The sequence below is a fragment of the Phaenicophaeus curvirostris genome, chromosome 10 (assembly GCF_032191515.1).
Source record: "Phaenicophaeus curvirostris isolate KB17595 chromosome 10, BPBGC_Pcur_1.0, whole genome shotgun sequence".
Taxonomy (NCBI): Eukaryota; Metazoa; Chordata; class Aves; order Cuculiformes; family Cuculidae; genus Phaenicophaeus; species Phaenicophaeus curvirostris.
This window is the reverse complement of record NC_091401.1, coordinates 12402955-12420113: the sequence shown is the minus strand read 5'-3', so window position 1 is coordinate 12420113 and position 17159 is coordinate 12402955. Positions and strand designations below refer to the sequence as shown.

Sequence of the window (17159 nt, the reverse complement as noted above, 5' to 3'; positions counted from 1 at the left end):
GGAGACGAACAACACCAGGGCAGGAAAAGAACCCGGGCGCAGATGCTGCTTAGCCAACCACAGCCTGGAAAACTTTTCTATCTAATACTTTAATTTCTAATTTGTTAGGACCACTGCTAAATGGCAGTTAGATTTATGCACACCGCAGCTCCTAATGCATTTTTGTAAGTGTAATTTACTCATTTTTCAGTTGACCTACTTCCAGTCAGTCTTGATATTAAAGAAATTCTCCAACAGACGCTAAAAACTCTGCATCATGTAAAAAATTTTTATTTGTGTGTGCGACCTCCCTGAAACACAAGAATTAGAAGGTGAAACGTGATAGTATTTTACTTTAATCTAATTCCTGTTGAAGTCGGAGCTGAGCTTCTTGGCCATTGGTGCCATGTAGGCAGGATGACAGACCTGTGTCTCAGCCAGCTGCTTCCTCACCACTCCAAGGCCACTCAGGCGCTACAGTGACCAACTGTCTAATGGTTTCTGCCTCCAAACCTTTCCCTTTCATGTGCTTGCAAAGCTGCACAACTGAAATCAATCACACTGAGATTTTTTTTTTTTTCAAGCCAGGTGTTTGCCTGAGGCTGAGTTTTTCAAGGAGGTTTTAGTGGGAATGTTTGCATCAGGGGTGGGAAGGGAAAATAAATTCTTTGTTTTGACTCAGTTAAAACCTTACAGGAGTTTATGAAGATGTGGAGCCGTGCTTTGACACAGTGGAGGGGTGGTCTCAGCTGACTTCAAGTGTTTCTGCGAGTACCTGCTTCAATCAGAGCATGTCCTGTGCCTTTGAAGAAAAACACCTGGTCACACCACCACAGCTGGCACCAGGCTACAGGACAGGGGATGAAATGGTGAGTTAGGAGGAGAAATTAGGGATACAGAGATAAACAGGAAAGCAGCACAGGGATATCAGGTGGGGACAAGTGGGGTTGGGAGGAGCTGTCATCACTGCAAGTCTCCCTAAACACAGAGCCATTTCTTGAAACTGGCTGTCTCACAGCTGCCCACAACATCTCGGGGACGAGGCAGCATCTCATCCCTGCCAGCCGCTGCTGGCAGAACAAACACTGGGAGTCTTCTGCTACTGCTTACTCCAGGACCTTGCTGAAGGACAGTGAGAAGCACCAAATATATGAAGCACATGAACTGCATTTCAGCCTGTGGGGTTGGGATAACACATGAGCAACAGCTTAGGAAGGGAACTGAGATCTGGGGAGCCTCTGTGGTGCCAGGAGCTGGAGGAGAGCCTGCTGGATCCCTCCTGTGGAAATTCGGCTCAGCCTCTCCAGAGCCACAGGCTCTCTCTGGCTTCTGCCCGGTGCTGGCAGCTGAACCGCATCAGCTTGGAGCTGGAAAGCGACACACAGAACACGTGCTCACTCCCCCGTTGGACTTTTCCATCTGGACTGCCATGAGATCTGTTGGTACACAGCATCACCAGATCCTGTTAGCAGCAGCATGCTGCCGGCAGAGACAATTTGGAAGCTTTTGTGTAAGGAGGGCAGCTTTACTCGACTTTTACTTGAAGGCTGTTCAAAAGCTGCAGGCGATCAGCCCAGCAGTGAGCAAAGGGAGGGACATTGCCCTTCGTAAGAGCTGCACTATCCTGCAAGAAGAGCAAACGCCCTGCTGCCCCTTCTCAACTTCATTACGTAGGTGACAGCAGCTCATTTTGGCATCCTCCTGTGCTTTGTCCATGTCTGTCAGCAATTCTGGCATTTGCTTGAAGCGCAAGAAATGAGCTAAAGCCACCAGTGGCATCTAAGGTCACAGCCTACCTGAGGTCCTAGGGCTGCCTCTCATGCCCAAATGTGCTTATATCACTTCAGTGCCTGTATGCTGAGTATGGAAATAATTTGACTAATGGACTTAAGGAGCTCTGCACGGACACTTACTCTGAGCAGAGCTTGTTGCCTGCCTGCAAAAGCAGCTCCATGCGTATGATTTAATTTTGGTAAATCTAGAAATCATTGGGCCCAAAGAATCATTGCAGGGAGGTTTCATCAGCAGTACGTCCTCACCGGAGACCTGCTTTCTGGCACCCAACTCACTTCACGGCCCCTTGCTGACCACTTCTGGTTGTGTCTCTTGTGCGTCTTGGCATGGCACAGCAAGCCTGTGTGAGCAACCTCTGCAGCAAGTGGATGGAAACAGCTCTTGCCAGCTAACTCTGGGGACCATGAGGCACGCTGACAGGCTGGGACTGTAATACAACCAAGGTCTGCTGGGCAGCTGGTGAGGGCACAGAGATGTCCCCATCCTGCTGAGCTCTTGCTGATCCCCAGTCTAAGCCACCAGCTCCAATTTCAACATAGGAAACACCACACTTGCCAGTCATTTCCACTACACACCATCACCCACTGTGAATGGGTGGGAGCACCTTCACCGAGACCTGCATCTCCTCTCACACAGCATGGCTCCCACCATGGACCCAGAGCAGTGACCACCAGCAGAGCCAGTGCCTGCCTCCTCGGCCACCATGGCCACCCCTGCTGCAGCCACCAGGCTCCCCTGCTCCCAGGGGGCTGCTTTCTGCTCAGAACCTACTCCTGGCTGCTCATACTCAAGCCATGGAGAGTCAAAAATCATAGGCAAAAAAGGTCATCTGCAGTAAGCAAGGATATTGTGCAACAGCCTGTGTATGATTCTGAACAAAGAATATATTGTTGTTTTTTTAATTTATGGGGTATTAGCATGGGAAAGGAACTTAACACTGACATAACTACCCCAAAAACATGTTGTTTAGTTCTCCCATCAAGCTCAATAAAATAATATTTGTATCAAAGTTAATCTATTACGAAGTGTATGACACAATGATAATTCTCAAAGGACACAACCTGCCAAATTCTTTCCAGAGAAGTTGCTATGTTTTCAGCAAACCATGTCCTGAGCACGCGCCAGCGAGCTGTGAATGACAAGCTGCAAGGGTACTCGCCCCCCAGCTGCCTGTAAAATGCCAACTGGTCCCACGGCTGATTAACAGCATGTGGGATGGAGATAACCTGATGGAGTTTCAGGGACAGTGTGCACAATGGCAAAGGATCCTAAAATTCAGCACAGCACAAAGTAGTGAAGCTTTGTTAGCGTGGGGAATGCAGCACATCCATATCCTACAGAGAGAGGGGAAATGCCAGAAAGGTGTCCATCTCCGGTGTCCATCTCCAGTGTCTTCTCAGGCAGGGGCGAAGCTCTGAAGACAGCATTTGAACAGAGCTGGGAGAAAACAAACCAACTTATCTCTAAACCCAGAGAGAGGGAAGAAAGCAGAGCCGCTGTTTCTTGTTCGAGTGGTTTGACAGGCTCCGCAGCATCACGTCGGTGGCTCTGGACTGCAGCACAGCACTGGTAAACTGCACGCCCAGAGGGACAAAAGGTGTGCCTGGGTTCCAAAGACAGTACAGGGAAAGCAGTGGAGTGGCAGGGCTCTGTGGAGCAGAAGGCTGCAGGGAAATCCACCTCTCCCTGCCCAGCTGAGCACTGGCAGAGGGGTTTAAGTATTTTTAAAACCATATAAAAAGTCTTTTTAAAACCTTATAAAAAGTCTTTTTAAAAAGTCTTTTTTAAAAGTCACAATATTCAGACTTACCTTTATCAAAAAGAGGTCTGAAGGGATGTTTGCAGCCTACCACAAAGAAGGGCAATGGATGCTTGGTAAATTTCCAAGCATATATCAGCACAGTATTTCAATAAATGTTGTTCCAAGTTCTTCTCAAAATGATGGGAGGCTTACCATAACCCTGTGAGCCTGTTTATTCCAGGAGGATTCCTCCCAGCTTATCCTTGGAGAGATGAGAGAGAAATTCTTCTCACTGAGAGATTGTTACTGCAAGTTCACATAATCCCACTTTTAATCAAATTAGAATTTAAGTATAAATTCCACTTCATGCTTTTAGGAAAACATTGGTATAACATACATTGCTATTAAAACCAGATCCTCAGAAATGCCATTTAACAAAGCAGAAAAAACCAATACAGTTCAGATTTCAGGCAGGTATTTAATCTATATCACTTTCCTAAAAAAGATGAATTTTATATAATATTAGAACCTCACATAGTAGTTACAGAGGCCCAAAAAGGAAAGTATGGCAGACAAAGCACACAGAGATATTGCAGCCTGGATTTTTTCCTTCTGGAAAATAAACCTATACCATGAATATCTGCTAACAGTCTTCCTTGAGGAATGTGTTTACAAGCAATTGCTTTGAAACCCTCACTCCTGTGAAGTTTTAAGAACCTAATTGATTTGCTCCTCGCTGGCAAAGATGTGAAAGCTGGAATATTGACAGGAACATCAAGAGAACTGAAATGCATTAGCATAAAGTTCACATCAAACGCGAGGAGAAAAGAGAGATAAATCCACTCAGAAGTTTCAGCGCTCTCAGTAAAAGCTAAGACATTCAAACCACCACTCGCACCAGGATGCGCTATTAGCTGCAGAGATGATAGGGCACTTCATCAGCTGCTGTATCATAGCAGACATGATGATCTGGCTAATTATTCTTGCTAAATTATGCATGTGTGATGAGGGGGGTCAGGATTAAATCAGAAATCATTCCAGTTCATCATGTGTCAGATCACTGAAAAATCTGCGTTAGATATTACAGGCAGCGTGTGGGCATTATCTATACAGAGGTATATTCCCATTTCACTTGTGGCTGCCCTGCAGGTGCCTAGTAGGAAAGGATCAGAATAATGCATCAGTGTCTTCTCTAGCGAGCTGCAGAGCTAAAAAGACCTCAGTATTTATTCCACACTACCTCAATGATCCAGAATTACCTGGTTTTGGAGTAAACAGAAATAAGCTAGTGCTTTGGGGTCTAGGACAGCGAGATTGCTCCTGCTGAGCAGCAGGACTGCCAACTGCACCCACCTGCATGCAAGCAAGAAGAGGGCTGAATTCTTCTGTCATTTGGCATCTTCCCCTGAGTGTGTGTGAAGGAGGTTGTGAAGAGGAGGGAGCTGGCCTCTTCTCCCAAGTGACAGGGGACAGGACAAGAGGGAATGGCCTCAAGCTCCACCAGGGGAGGTTCAGGCTGGACATCAGGGAAAAATTTTTTACAGAAAGTGTCATTGGGCACTGAAACAGGCTCCCCAGGCAGGTGCTTGAGTCACCTTCCCTGGAGGTGTTTAAAAGACAGGTGGATGAGGTGCTGAGGGGCATGGTTTAGTGATTGGTAGGAATGGTTGGACTCGATGATCCAGTGGGTCCTTTCCAACCTAGCAGTTCTATGATTCTATGCCAAGGCACACAGTAATGCTGGACTGGTTGGTCCTCTGCAAGGCCCCCTGGTGGAGTGCGGGGAAAGCTTCTAAGATGGGTGCTGGAGGGAAAAAAAACCCCAAATATATACATGGTATTGTTCTGTCATATAAAAATGCACAAGAATTCAAATCCTCGAAACAACCTGACAGACGCACTCTTGCTTCTCAGCCATTCTTCACTTCAAATTGAGGGATGTAGGGATTTTCATACTAAACTGGATATTCCAGTTCCTCTGAAGATAAACCCAAAAAAGATTTCAGGGCATTTGCTTATTTTAATTCATATGCAAGCCCATCCCACAGTGGGATTTTCTCCTTTTGGCGATGGCTCATTTGGTGGCTGGATATTTAGTGTTAAAAAGACTGAGCACTGGTGGAGCTGTTCCCAAAAGTCTGGGATGGGTGACTCCCAGCACAGGCACCCCTGGGAGCCCCAAGCAGGCTGGGTAGCAGGCCAGCCCTCAGCACCTGGGAAGCGATGCTATCTCCTTTACATCCTATCCACATCAGGTAGCCACAGGCAGCTCAGCAGCCCACACAGCTTATGGCCTTGTGTGGGGCTGCGTGGTAGCACAGCTCTTCTCCCACATGTTTAGCCCTGGCTGCCCGGCAGCTATGCTTGAGAGAACTAAGGGTAGAAGCAAAGAGAAATGATTAGAGGTTTTTAATTCCATTTTCCAACACGGAGACACAAGACCACACAGGCAGACTGTCCTGACACCACTGATGCTCGGACAAAGCACAAAACACAGTTGATAGACCCTAGTGAAGACCAACCAGCAGTCAGTGGAAAGCCGTTTTTTTTACTCGCCAGCATTTTTTCCCAGCCCAGCAGAATGCTGGCAATGTCTGCTTGCAAGCAGCCTCACACAGAAAAATCACCGCATCTGAATAAACACGCTTGCAGAGGTGGAGCCATCGGCACTGGCAAAGCACCACCACATGCCAGGCTGCTGTTGTGGCATGGGCTGACCTCACGGGCAGCACCGTGGATCTCAGGAGATGCCTGGGAACCAGAATATGGCCTTGCTCAGCCATTGGGAAACCCGCCAGCAGCCCTGGGAGCTCTGCTCACCCCTCAGGGATTGAGGACAGCAGCTAAATGCTCTTTATCAGTGCCGGGAAGATACGACAGGATGAGAACAGAATAACAAAAGCGCTGAGACGTGATTTATGGAGAAGAAAATAAACTTAGTTTCCAAGAGCATTTAAGTTTCAGAGGCCAGCCAAGACTTCTTTCTGAAAAGTCTGCTTCACTGAAATGCTCTTTTCTGTAGGGAATTTTCTGTGTTGTGCTTAGACGGTGTTATAACAATAAACAGGCATCTCTGCCTTAAGGGACTGCAGATACTGCCAAAGCAGGCAACATTTTAAACCTACAATAACCTTTAACTAATTGCAGAAGTCAAGCCAGACATCCCAAACAGGCAGAGAACTGGGTTTTGGTCAGGCTGGGAGTGCACTTCAAGGAACAGTGACACAGCATGGGCTTTTACCCAGGCAGCGCTGCCAACTGGCTTATGGAGAAACTTCACATCACTGTAAAGCCCAGAAACTGCCCTCAAAAAACTAACCACCTCATACAGTTAATGGTTTATAAACTGAAGCCAATGTGTGTTTTGCAGTCTTCCTGGCAAATTGTGGAGACCAAAGGGAATGTGGAGGTGCAGTCCCCAACTTGGAGACAGGCGCTTCTGCTCTGAGCTGCAGGGGATGCTCAGGGGGAACTTGCTTCAGATGAGGGGAAGGCTGATGCACCACAGCACACTTGCTGAAAAGCATTAAAGGCTGTGCCAGAAAACAAGAAATCAAATGACATTTTCTAATCAATTCTCCCACTCCTCAGACAATGGAGGCTAATAGAGAGGTGGGTTGTGTTTGTGAAGCTGCTGAGCTGTGTTCACTATTTGCTTATTGTTTTTTACTAATGAAGATCAATGATGGCTCATTGAGCATCAGCCCTGTTGTGGGGTTACTGGGCTAAAAGCATCAGTACAGCCACTGGAATATTTTAAGTGGGCCCAAAAGTTCATTCCTACTTCAGGGACCTGTAAGTGGGATAAATTGAAACAGTGGCATCAATGCAGATGTCTTTGGCAGAGCCCAGGAGCGGGCAGTGGTCACTGTCCAAAGCCACATGGCTGGAAGGACACTTGGTCTCCCATCAAGATCCACACAGCAGCACTCAGGCAAGAACATGCCATAAAGCCTGACCCTCTCCAAGCCTTCCCAATGCCTTTATAGGGGGCTGTAAACTGAGGACTTTTTGCCTGGCCCATGTCCTAGAGTGATCAGGCAGTTTATTTTAAGCTGAATCAATTTTTACAGTTGCTGCTTACGAGCGAAGAGGATTTAATATGAAATCCTACATTGTTTTTAAAAAAATGATTAAATTAAGAGCACCCTCCCCCAGGCTGGTCCATAAAGCTTTCCCTGGAGATGCTCAATTGAAAGGATCTGGAACTCATCACGGTACCATCTGCCTCTCTCTGAGAGGTGATCAATCATCCTGAAAGTTTAAACACCCACAGTGCCTTAATATGTTGTAGTGTTCAAATCAACCTATTTTAAACAGCGAAAGGGAGGACATGCTGTCCCCTCATGGTGCAGCGGTCAAGCCCCAGTTTTCATGCCTGCCAAGTTATAAAACATCAATGTTTCCTAATTTTTACAAGCAGAGATCCTTCTTCTTGAGGAAGGCACACAGACAGAAGTGGAGAGCTGTGTGTGACACAGCTCATACATCACCCTCTCACAGGGACAAGGGAGCAGTGTGCATCCCAGCATGTGTGCCTGAGGAGTGAAGAGCATTCCCCAAACAGGCTTTCCTTCTGCCCACATGCAGGAACTTTACCTGGAAGTAGACAGGGGTAAAACTAATGCCTCGTCCTACCACAGCTAACATCAGGAGCGCACAAAGGCCTCCCTCCCAATAGGATACAGGTAAATTCAAAGTAAAATCAAGTTTTACAAAAGCCATGGAAACCAAACAGGTAGTCATGGCTCCAATCCCCTTTGCTAGGATCAGGTGAGAGGCTGGGCCAGACTTATGAGATAACTTTATTCGTCCCAGAGGACCACTGATAATCAACTGATCAGGTACATGGAGATGACTTGTGCTGTCAGCAAGTTTTGGTATCGCACAATTCTGGTGTTTTGGTCCACATTGAATCACTGCCCAAGAACAAGAGTGGCTGCTGAGGTCAGGTTTCGCCTGCCTTGCAGCATCTCAGTGCATAGGCTGGGCGGTGCTGAAAAAGGTGGCAGGGGACACAGCTCTGGTCCCCTCAGACCCCTGCTGCTCAGTACAGTCTTGTGTGTCCAAGAGAAAACACCTGGACTTTTGGGGACAGGGTGGTACACAGAGACCAAGAGATCCAAAAGAGTTTGCCAGGAAAACAACAACCAGCCTTTGAAATCCTGCTAGCATCAATATCAATAACAGCACATTGCTTCTACAGTTGAGATTTAGGAATGCAAGCTATCAGTACTGGTACTGTTATTTGAACTACTGGGGGAAAAAATGGTAGAAAGCATTTACTATCATTTCTGTTCCTAGCAGATGAGTAGGTAGTCTCTTAAGAGACTTGAATTGAATGTAGGATTTTTTATAATAACCCAGGATGAGACACGCTGTCATCATTGGCTTAGAACAAGCCCTGCTCAAGAAAAAGAACAACAACAACAAAAATAAAAAAACCCACTGTTTCTCCAGATTGGCAATAAATTGTTTGTTTTCTTAGACAAGAACACTGGGTAATCCACAAGTGCATGATTCATTCTCCACCATGAAGATCTCCACCACGAAGATCTCCACCACACGTTTCTCTAACAGATGGCTATTTATTGACCTGCTAAACCCTTCCTTAGCTTGCCTGGAGACACCAGCCAGCTTCATGGTGTGGATCTTCCTCTATAGGAAGAAACACATGGGAGGGTTCTGCTTGTCACTTCACAGTTTGAACTTCTGGACGTGGCTCTCCTGCATTGGAAATGAACTGTAGCCATGAAGGCTGCAATTCTGGAAAATACATGGTGGTTCAGAAAAGCATGTATATGACCCCCAAAATTGCCTCTATCAGAGCTTAATAGAAAAGGAACTAATTTAAGGCACTGTGTGGTTTGCATATGCAGTACTTCAGAGTTTAAGAACACTTTAGATGGGTGAAGGACAATGCAGGCACTCTTAAAGACCCAGGCCTCACAGAGGCTACAGATAAGCTTTCCACTGACTCTTCTGAGCTTTCCTACAGTAGGGTGTAAAAGATCATGTGATGGACAGGAAAGGGGATAGAATAAAGTGGAAATATTTGACGATTTTTCTAGATGAGTATGTTATTTAGGAAAGTTACAGGACAAATTTACGCATTGGAGTTTTGGGCTAAAATATCCTGTTGTTTCACTGTGTGTGTCCAGGAGGCACCTACGCAGTGGACAATTGTCAAAGGAACACCAAGCCACACTATCACATCAAAGATGCTACAGTACACACCACAGGATAAGCGAAAACAGAATAAATCTGACAGATGCCCTGCATTTATGGATTAAAAGGGAAATCTGCCTGACAGGCTCTGAGCCCAAGCCAATTGCACTGTGCTGCTGTATGCTGACCAGGAGACAACTGACGCATAAAATGCAGCATCTGTCCCAGGCCTTCTGTCTCAATCCAGCTGAGGATCACTCAATGTTGGCCATTAGGCAGATCAGGCTGTAACAGAGTTGAATCCAAGTCAGGAGGATCTACATCCAACAGAGCTACTTCCACCAGCCATAGCATTGCTGGGTGAAAAAGGGTTTTCAGAAACACTTACCTGCATGATAACTTATTGTCACTGGGAACGAAAGGCAGCTATCATCCCCATGCCACCAAGCAGCCAGCTCCACTCTTCTTGATTAGAAACAAGAAGGAAAAACCATGAGACCTGCTACCTCTCTCGACCTCACTCACAAGCCTGTGGGGCGTACCTTGGAGACAAATTTCAAGAAAAAAAAGGTTTTCTTGAGGTAACAAAGCCAAATCAAGATCGGCCAAGACTGATGGTTAAAAGCCACAGCAAATCATCACTACACAAAAAAAATATACCTACAGCATGTGCTTTGGGAAAGAGCACAAAGGCCCAAAATTTAATTTTCCTTAAGTAAGCACATAAAACCATTTGCTTATGCCTGAAACACAGCTGCCTCTGCGATGCTCACTGAGATTTCTCTGGAGAGAAGAAGGAGAGAAATGTATTCAAGACGTAATACAAGTAGTGTGAGCTGAGCTTTTTCAATTCCCTCTTTCCCCAGCCCCAGGTTTCACTCCAATGTCACTCACAATGGTGAGGTTTTACTGATGTCTACATCTGATGAGTTTTCAAAGTCCAGAAGTGAACACCACTCAAAACATAGTGAGAGCTGCTTCAGAACCGCTTTCCAATATTTATACAAACAACAGCTTTGAAAAAATCTGAAAGCCCCTGCAGCCCATAGAGACTCTCCATCACACCTGTGAGCCTTGGGTTCGGCCCAGAGCACAGAAAAAGACTGAACTTGTGAAACAAAGGTTAGGCAGCTTGGACTAAACATCTGGTCATCGTCAGCATGGCGAGCAGCACTCTGAGATGGACATTTACAATCTTGGCCTTGAACAATTGCTGTTTCTTGTGAAATGCATAATTTAAAAGTTTGTTGTCTGCAAGGCTGTTTATTGGCTTCCATTATTGCTACCATTGGTTTCCTTTTCTCACACCCAGATTGCAGAAGAAGCACTAATCGCATCCAGCAGACACCTTCGCAGACACCCATCGCACACTTTACTCTGTCAGCAGCAACTGCACTGTGATCTGCCCCACAGAGACAGCTCTGCCATGTGAGCAGAGACTGCTCACAGTTCCTGAGTCTGTCTGGGCTGCTTGCTCAGCCCAGCTCCACAGGATGGAAAAATATACCTGATTCCAATTGCAATGATAATGCTTGCAGAGTTTGCAATTATAAAGAAAACACAGGCCAGCAATTGAGAACTTGACTCTGCTTGGCAGCAGGGACTCCCTAGCACCTCTTGAAACCCATCCGCTCCTGTCAGAGGAGCCTTCTTTGAGGCAGCCAAATTGGAAAAACATAGGCCAGAAATGTGTGAATTAGTCAGTAACTCTGTGAGTAACAGGAAGGGAGGTATTATGACCCAGATGACGGCTGCCTCATCACACAGGCTGTGGAGCCCTGCAGAAAATGTTAAGCACATTATTCATCCTGCCACTCACTGGGGAAATACACTATCACTGCAAGGCACTGGGGGACATCATCTGTCTTTCTGTGCCATGCCCTTAGAGCGCCTGTGCTGGGACCCCTCAAATACTGCCACGGGACAAATGGGGAATAGGAGCTGTACTGATGCTGTGTCACAATACATTCCCGAGGCACATAGGAAGAGGCAATCTCCAGGTTTTGTTTGGAGAGACAGAGAGGATTATTTAATTAAACTGCATGGGGTAACATCCTGTGAAACCTGGCTTTCTTTATAAGGCAACCACCTCGCCAACAGCTGGTGTGTATGGGCAGCGCAATGCCCTATAGAATCATAGAATCACCAGGTTGGAAGAGACCGTGTTGCAGTTTCCAAGCAAGCTCAGGCTGTGTCAACATTGCTCCAGAGCAGAGACCCCCATGTGACACTGTCTGGGCTGGAACTTCTCAGGCATGGAGTGGTTTGTCAATACAACCAGAGCCCGCCATCAGACCTCATTTGGGCCTCTGCACAGTACAGGTTCCACTAAATCATGAAGACCGTAAGAGCAAACCATACTCAAACCTTGCAAATGGAGACGCGTAGGCTTACCTGCATCTCTGGAGAGCATTGTTGTGCGCATCAGGGTCCTTTGTATACTTTGCACTGAGCTTGGAGGGACTCAGAGTAGAAATACTTGAGTATGCATTTTCCTGAATGAAGGCTGCAGTTCCAGATTGTTTCCTCTGTGTTCAAGCATTTGAGTTAATAAACCAAAATAAGTACCGAGAAGATTCATGTTCAAGAAGTATTGAGAACATCAGGGCTTTTGCCAAAAATAGTAGGCCCAGATACAAGGTTTGACCCCTCTTTTGCCAAACACACAGAGAACATCTGCAGAGTCAAGCAAAACTATGCAGCAAATTGGATCAAGTTGATTCTGATTGTGTTTATAGGTTCTTGAGATCCTTTGTTCAGATGGAAAATAGGCAAATTAATACACAAGTCTTATAAAGTTGGAATACGTACCCATTTATAGGGGAACTTTTATGCCTGTAGATGAACACCTCACAGATTGCTTTGTTTAAAAGAGCACAAGACAAAGAATAGCAGTGTTTCCACAGGATGGAGTTCACCATTGCCAGTAGGTTAGATTCAATGCACAAATACAATAAAAATGAATTTGTCCTAACAAATTAGTATTTTATTCAACAACATTTTAAGGATAATTCAGTAGGGATGACAAATAGCAAGTTTATGCCTGTTCAGCCCTAGACAATAGAATTTCAATGTTCACCTGTCCCATAGTGATATCAACAGTAAGTCAGAGTCCTGCTAAATGAAGAACTTTACAAACATACAGCAGAAGACTCAGTTCTTGCCAAGAGAAGTCACACTGACAAGAACACATTGGAGCCTGGCTGATTTAGGCAATAAGTCACCTATTGCAAATCCCAATTAAAGTAAGCATCTCCACCGAAGTTTCTCTTACCATTCTCTTTACCCACCTAGATCCTTGTTATACCAGGTGGGTATTTCCAGCTCTTGAGCCAAACCAAGAGCTCTAGAATAAGTTGCTGCATATCCCATAACTCTGATTTGAGGTAATGGCCCTCTCACCCTCCGAACACAGATTAAGAGAAACAGTAGTTGTTTAGCTTGTACAAACATTTGACCTTCCACGTAACAAAGCTGAGGATTTAAAAACCCCAACCATATCTCATTTAACATTTCCATCACTCACTCTCAGCTGTTTGCCTTCACGGATGGCCTGTTCCAGCATTGCTGCTTGAGCGTGTTCCTCACAGAGCACGTCCCTGCAGGCAGCTCTCTCAGGGAGCTCCTCCATCAGGCGAGGAGGAACTGCTGGCTACTGCTGACAGCACAGGCTTTTGAAAGATGATGGGATAAATTCAACTGTTGTTGCTGAGCTTGTGCCACTGAGATCTTATCTCTCTGTGAAACACACACCGAAGAGATTTGAACAAACACAGACAGAGAAAGCACAGTAGAACATTAAAGTGCGGCAATGCCTTGTCTCTTGATAAATACTGAGGCTGTAGTGATGTCCTTCACATGTAAGTCCTGTAGAAAAGGGATGCCCTGTCTGCCAGCCAGACTAGCAAAGCACACAGCAAGACAGAAGGCATGGGTTTAGGCTGCCACTGAAAACTCCTAATTGGAGAATTCAAGTGATTACTTATACAACCAACAATCTCCTGGAAACAGCAGTTCTCTGGACCCACCTTTCTTTTGGTACTGTGATGACACAGGCTAAGCCTCTTTGAAACTGTACAAGGCACTGCCATGTTTTAACTGGAACACTATCATAATTTTTTATTCTTTGGCTACCATTACATATCTAGGAGCATTTCTTACAGCACTGGGCCACCTTCCAGGCATAACATCTACCAAAGGCACTGAGTACGTCCTAGTTTTTCTCAGAATACAGCCCAGAGCAAAACAGCTACAATACAACAAGTGCGGAAGAGAACCAGCAGCAAGGAGGTCAAACTGTAATTAAAACCAAACTGAAAAGAAAAAGCAAACCCAAGCTGCCTAATCTATGACCTCAGGAGAAAATTATTGCAAGCGACAAAAAAAACTGGTTATGGCAATGCTTTGCAGAACCAGGAGTGCAACACAACTTTGCAGAGCAACACGTGAGCAGGGGCAGCCCCAATATTCCCCATAACCAGTGCTTCTGGATCAGAAGGTAGGAGTCAGGGAACAAGCACTCTCAGCCTGCACACCAAGGAGAGAAACCATGGGTGGATTTGGGGTTTCCTCAGCGTTGGAGCATCTGAAGGAGGAGGCAAGTCTGCTGCAGTTGTATAACTTCCAAAAAGCAACATCAACAATACCTTAGCTGACTGACTTAAATCCACAAGAGATGAGCACAGCAAATATATCAGGATCCACCTCCCCAGTACCCAAATCATTGTAGAGTACTCAACTGTAACAATCATTTCCTGACTAGGGGAAGGGTGAAAACTCCAAGTGCTGCTACAACTTAATTTCCAGGTACAACCAATGCTTCTGCCAAAGTAGGACCATCTACTTCCCCAGATCCTCCAGCAGCTTTTAGTACCCTCCAAAGCACCTCCAAAACAGGAAAAAGACAAAAGTAGTTCCATTAACATGCAAGGAGCATGAAGGTAAAAACATTCATAAGTTATTTCTGATCCCACCGTTCACATCCCTCCAGGATGCCCTGTTGTCTGGAAATGCACAGATTGATCAAGCAGTGCCTTAACTGTAGTCCAGCTGGCCTCACCCACTTTAGATGGAAGAAAGGTGCACTAAATAGCTCATTATTCCTCCATGCAAGGAGGACATATTCACTGTCATCCAAAAGCCCTTCTTCCTCCCAAAGATGTCAAAACTTCCTTCCCTTCTGCCTACCACTGACCAGCCTTCAAAAAGCTATTCTCAGCTCCCAGAATCCCTGATTAAAGGCAACTTCATTATCTCACCACCCTTCTGACAGTGAGGATTTATAAAAACTGAAACAGGGAGTGGTGGTACAGCAAAAGAACACAAAGAAACCAACCTGAATATTTGAGATCATTGCAGTTTCTGTTTATGCCATACATGCATTCTTCCTCTTCCTAATTGTTCTCATCCTTCTTTCCAAACCATAATGAGGATTTGTTTCAAATATCAGCCATAAGGTTCAGACCTCTGGATGCCTATTCAGGTGTAACTTCTTGACACACTGTTAAATTTATGCTAAGCCACCTCATTAACACAGAACAAAAACCAGTGAATTGGCTGTTGTTCAAAGAAATCACTTATCAAGGAAATGCACAATAAAAACAAACAGTGCAAAGTTTTGAAGTGTATGAAAATAGGATTGAGGAAGAAGGATGATGTTGCTGTTAATGTGTAAGATTAAGGGATGAGAGATCAGGATTTATTAAAAGGACTCTCCCTGTGATGTTGGGCAAGCTGTATAAAATCCCTTTATTTTCATATCCCTCTGAATAAAATGAGAATTAAACTATTTTCCTACCTGGTGAGAGTTTTAGATCACTTGGGCCCTTCTGCTCACAATGCCTACCTTCAAGGGTCTATGAAGCATACCAGGGAAAGGAAAAAAGAAGTAACTCAACGAACCACATCCAACTGACTGAGTTTTTAAACTCAAATGAATTGACTTTGATCCAACTTCCAAATCCCAAACTGCCTACACACCATTAGGTTAAGAATAAGTGTGAGAAATGAAACCCTACAGGGTAATTTTCTGGAGAGACTGGAAACCCCAGAAGAGACTGGGGATGAGACCACCTCCTCAACCGTGACTGCATGGCTGCACCTGTGACAATCTCATCAATTCTGTGCCATGGCACCGTGTCCCAGGGGCGGCTGGAGCCCCGGGCATGCTCTACACCCACGCCAGCTCCCACACTCCTTCTCTGCATGCTGAGTTTCAATGAATCAAATTGCATTTCTGCAGCCAAGACCTCCCGAGTCCCATAGAGGCAACCAAGTTTTCAACAGTCACCTCTTTGGAGCAAGCTGATGCGTTGCATCCTTTCCAGTGAGATGAGCAGCTGGATGAGCTAAGCGTTCCTGAGGAAAGGCTGAGCCCAGGGCCGAGCTCTGTGAGCTGCAGATGTGCAGGAGTTAGGCACAGCTGGACTGGGAAGGTATGGGACCACTCAGCTGTGCCTTGCTGGACTGGAGCAATCATATTCAGAGTTTCGTTTCCCACGTTTCCAGGGAAATTACTGTGCTGCCTCCTACTCAGTTTGCAAAAGGATGTAGCAGGAAGCCACGTTGCCTCCAGAGCCTGATCCTGTGCTTGGCTCTGATGCGTCACAGCTGGAACTACTAGCCACCACTGTGAGAAATGGGTTTCATAAGTCATAAAAAAAAAAAAAGGAATAAAAAAGGAATAAAAAAATCACTTCAAGCTTGGCAAAGCCTTGTAGGAAATTTTCAAGGAGATCTATTCCTCCCACACATCCTCTGCATTATCAAGATGATGATTATTATTATTACAATTTAAGATTGCAGACAAATAGCTTTTAGAACATAGAATGAGTAATTGCTTTGGCTTTTAAAAATTGGCCAAGATGTAGTAGATGTTAAAAAGTGCTGCTACATGCCCATAGCATCTCCTTTCCCTTTACTGTCATTGACACAGTGCAATCCCTGCAAAGTAAAACCACATGTTGGATATGATAATAGATGGATAGGCTGAAGTTGCCAATGTGCATTTCTGTGAGTAGGTCAAGCAAGACGGAACACAGATTAGAAACATATAGAACAAATGCTCTCAAATAATCACTCTCCAAGCAGTGTGTATTGAACCAAAACCACGACAGATTTACTTGTAGACAAATCCTACCCAGAATAGCAACAGAGAAACCCAGACAAGTATCCAGGAGGCCACCCACTCCATGTACCATGCTGCCCATGGGCAGCCACCACTACTGTCTTCATCTGCATCCTGGAGGTCCAAGTTCTCTGTGGTGGGTGTGGAGGGCTCCACCCAGCCTTGGTCTTGCAATAATTCCCAAGTATTTCATTGTCAATACAGTTCCCTTCATAAAGAACTCAATCCCAGGTTTTGATGATGGTCTGAGGCATGTAATTGTGCCTGCTAAAAAGCACAGCAGAATGTGGAGAACACAGGAATCCCTCAAATTTCAGTTACACCAGCATCAACAAAAGCTCAAATTAAACC

At 45.4% G+C, this 17159-nt stretch overlaps 1 long non-coding RNA gene across 1 annotated transcript; it reads right to left on the bottom strand.

Moving 5' to 3' along the window:
* Positions 1-2579: 2579 nt before the first annotated feature.
* Positions 2580-4951, bottom strand: LOC138724542 (uncharacterized). Its single transcript, XR_011338068.1, has 3 exons — positions 4868-4951; positions 3584-3776; positions 2580-3107 (listed from the first exon to the last, which is right to left on the bottom strand). It is a non-coding gene; the product is annotated as an uncharacterized lncRNA (long non-coding RNA).
* Positions 4952-17159: the final 12208 nt, after the last annotated feature.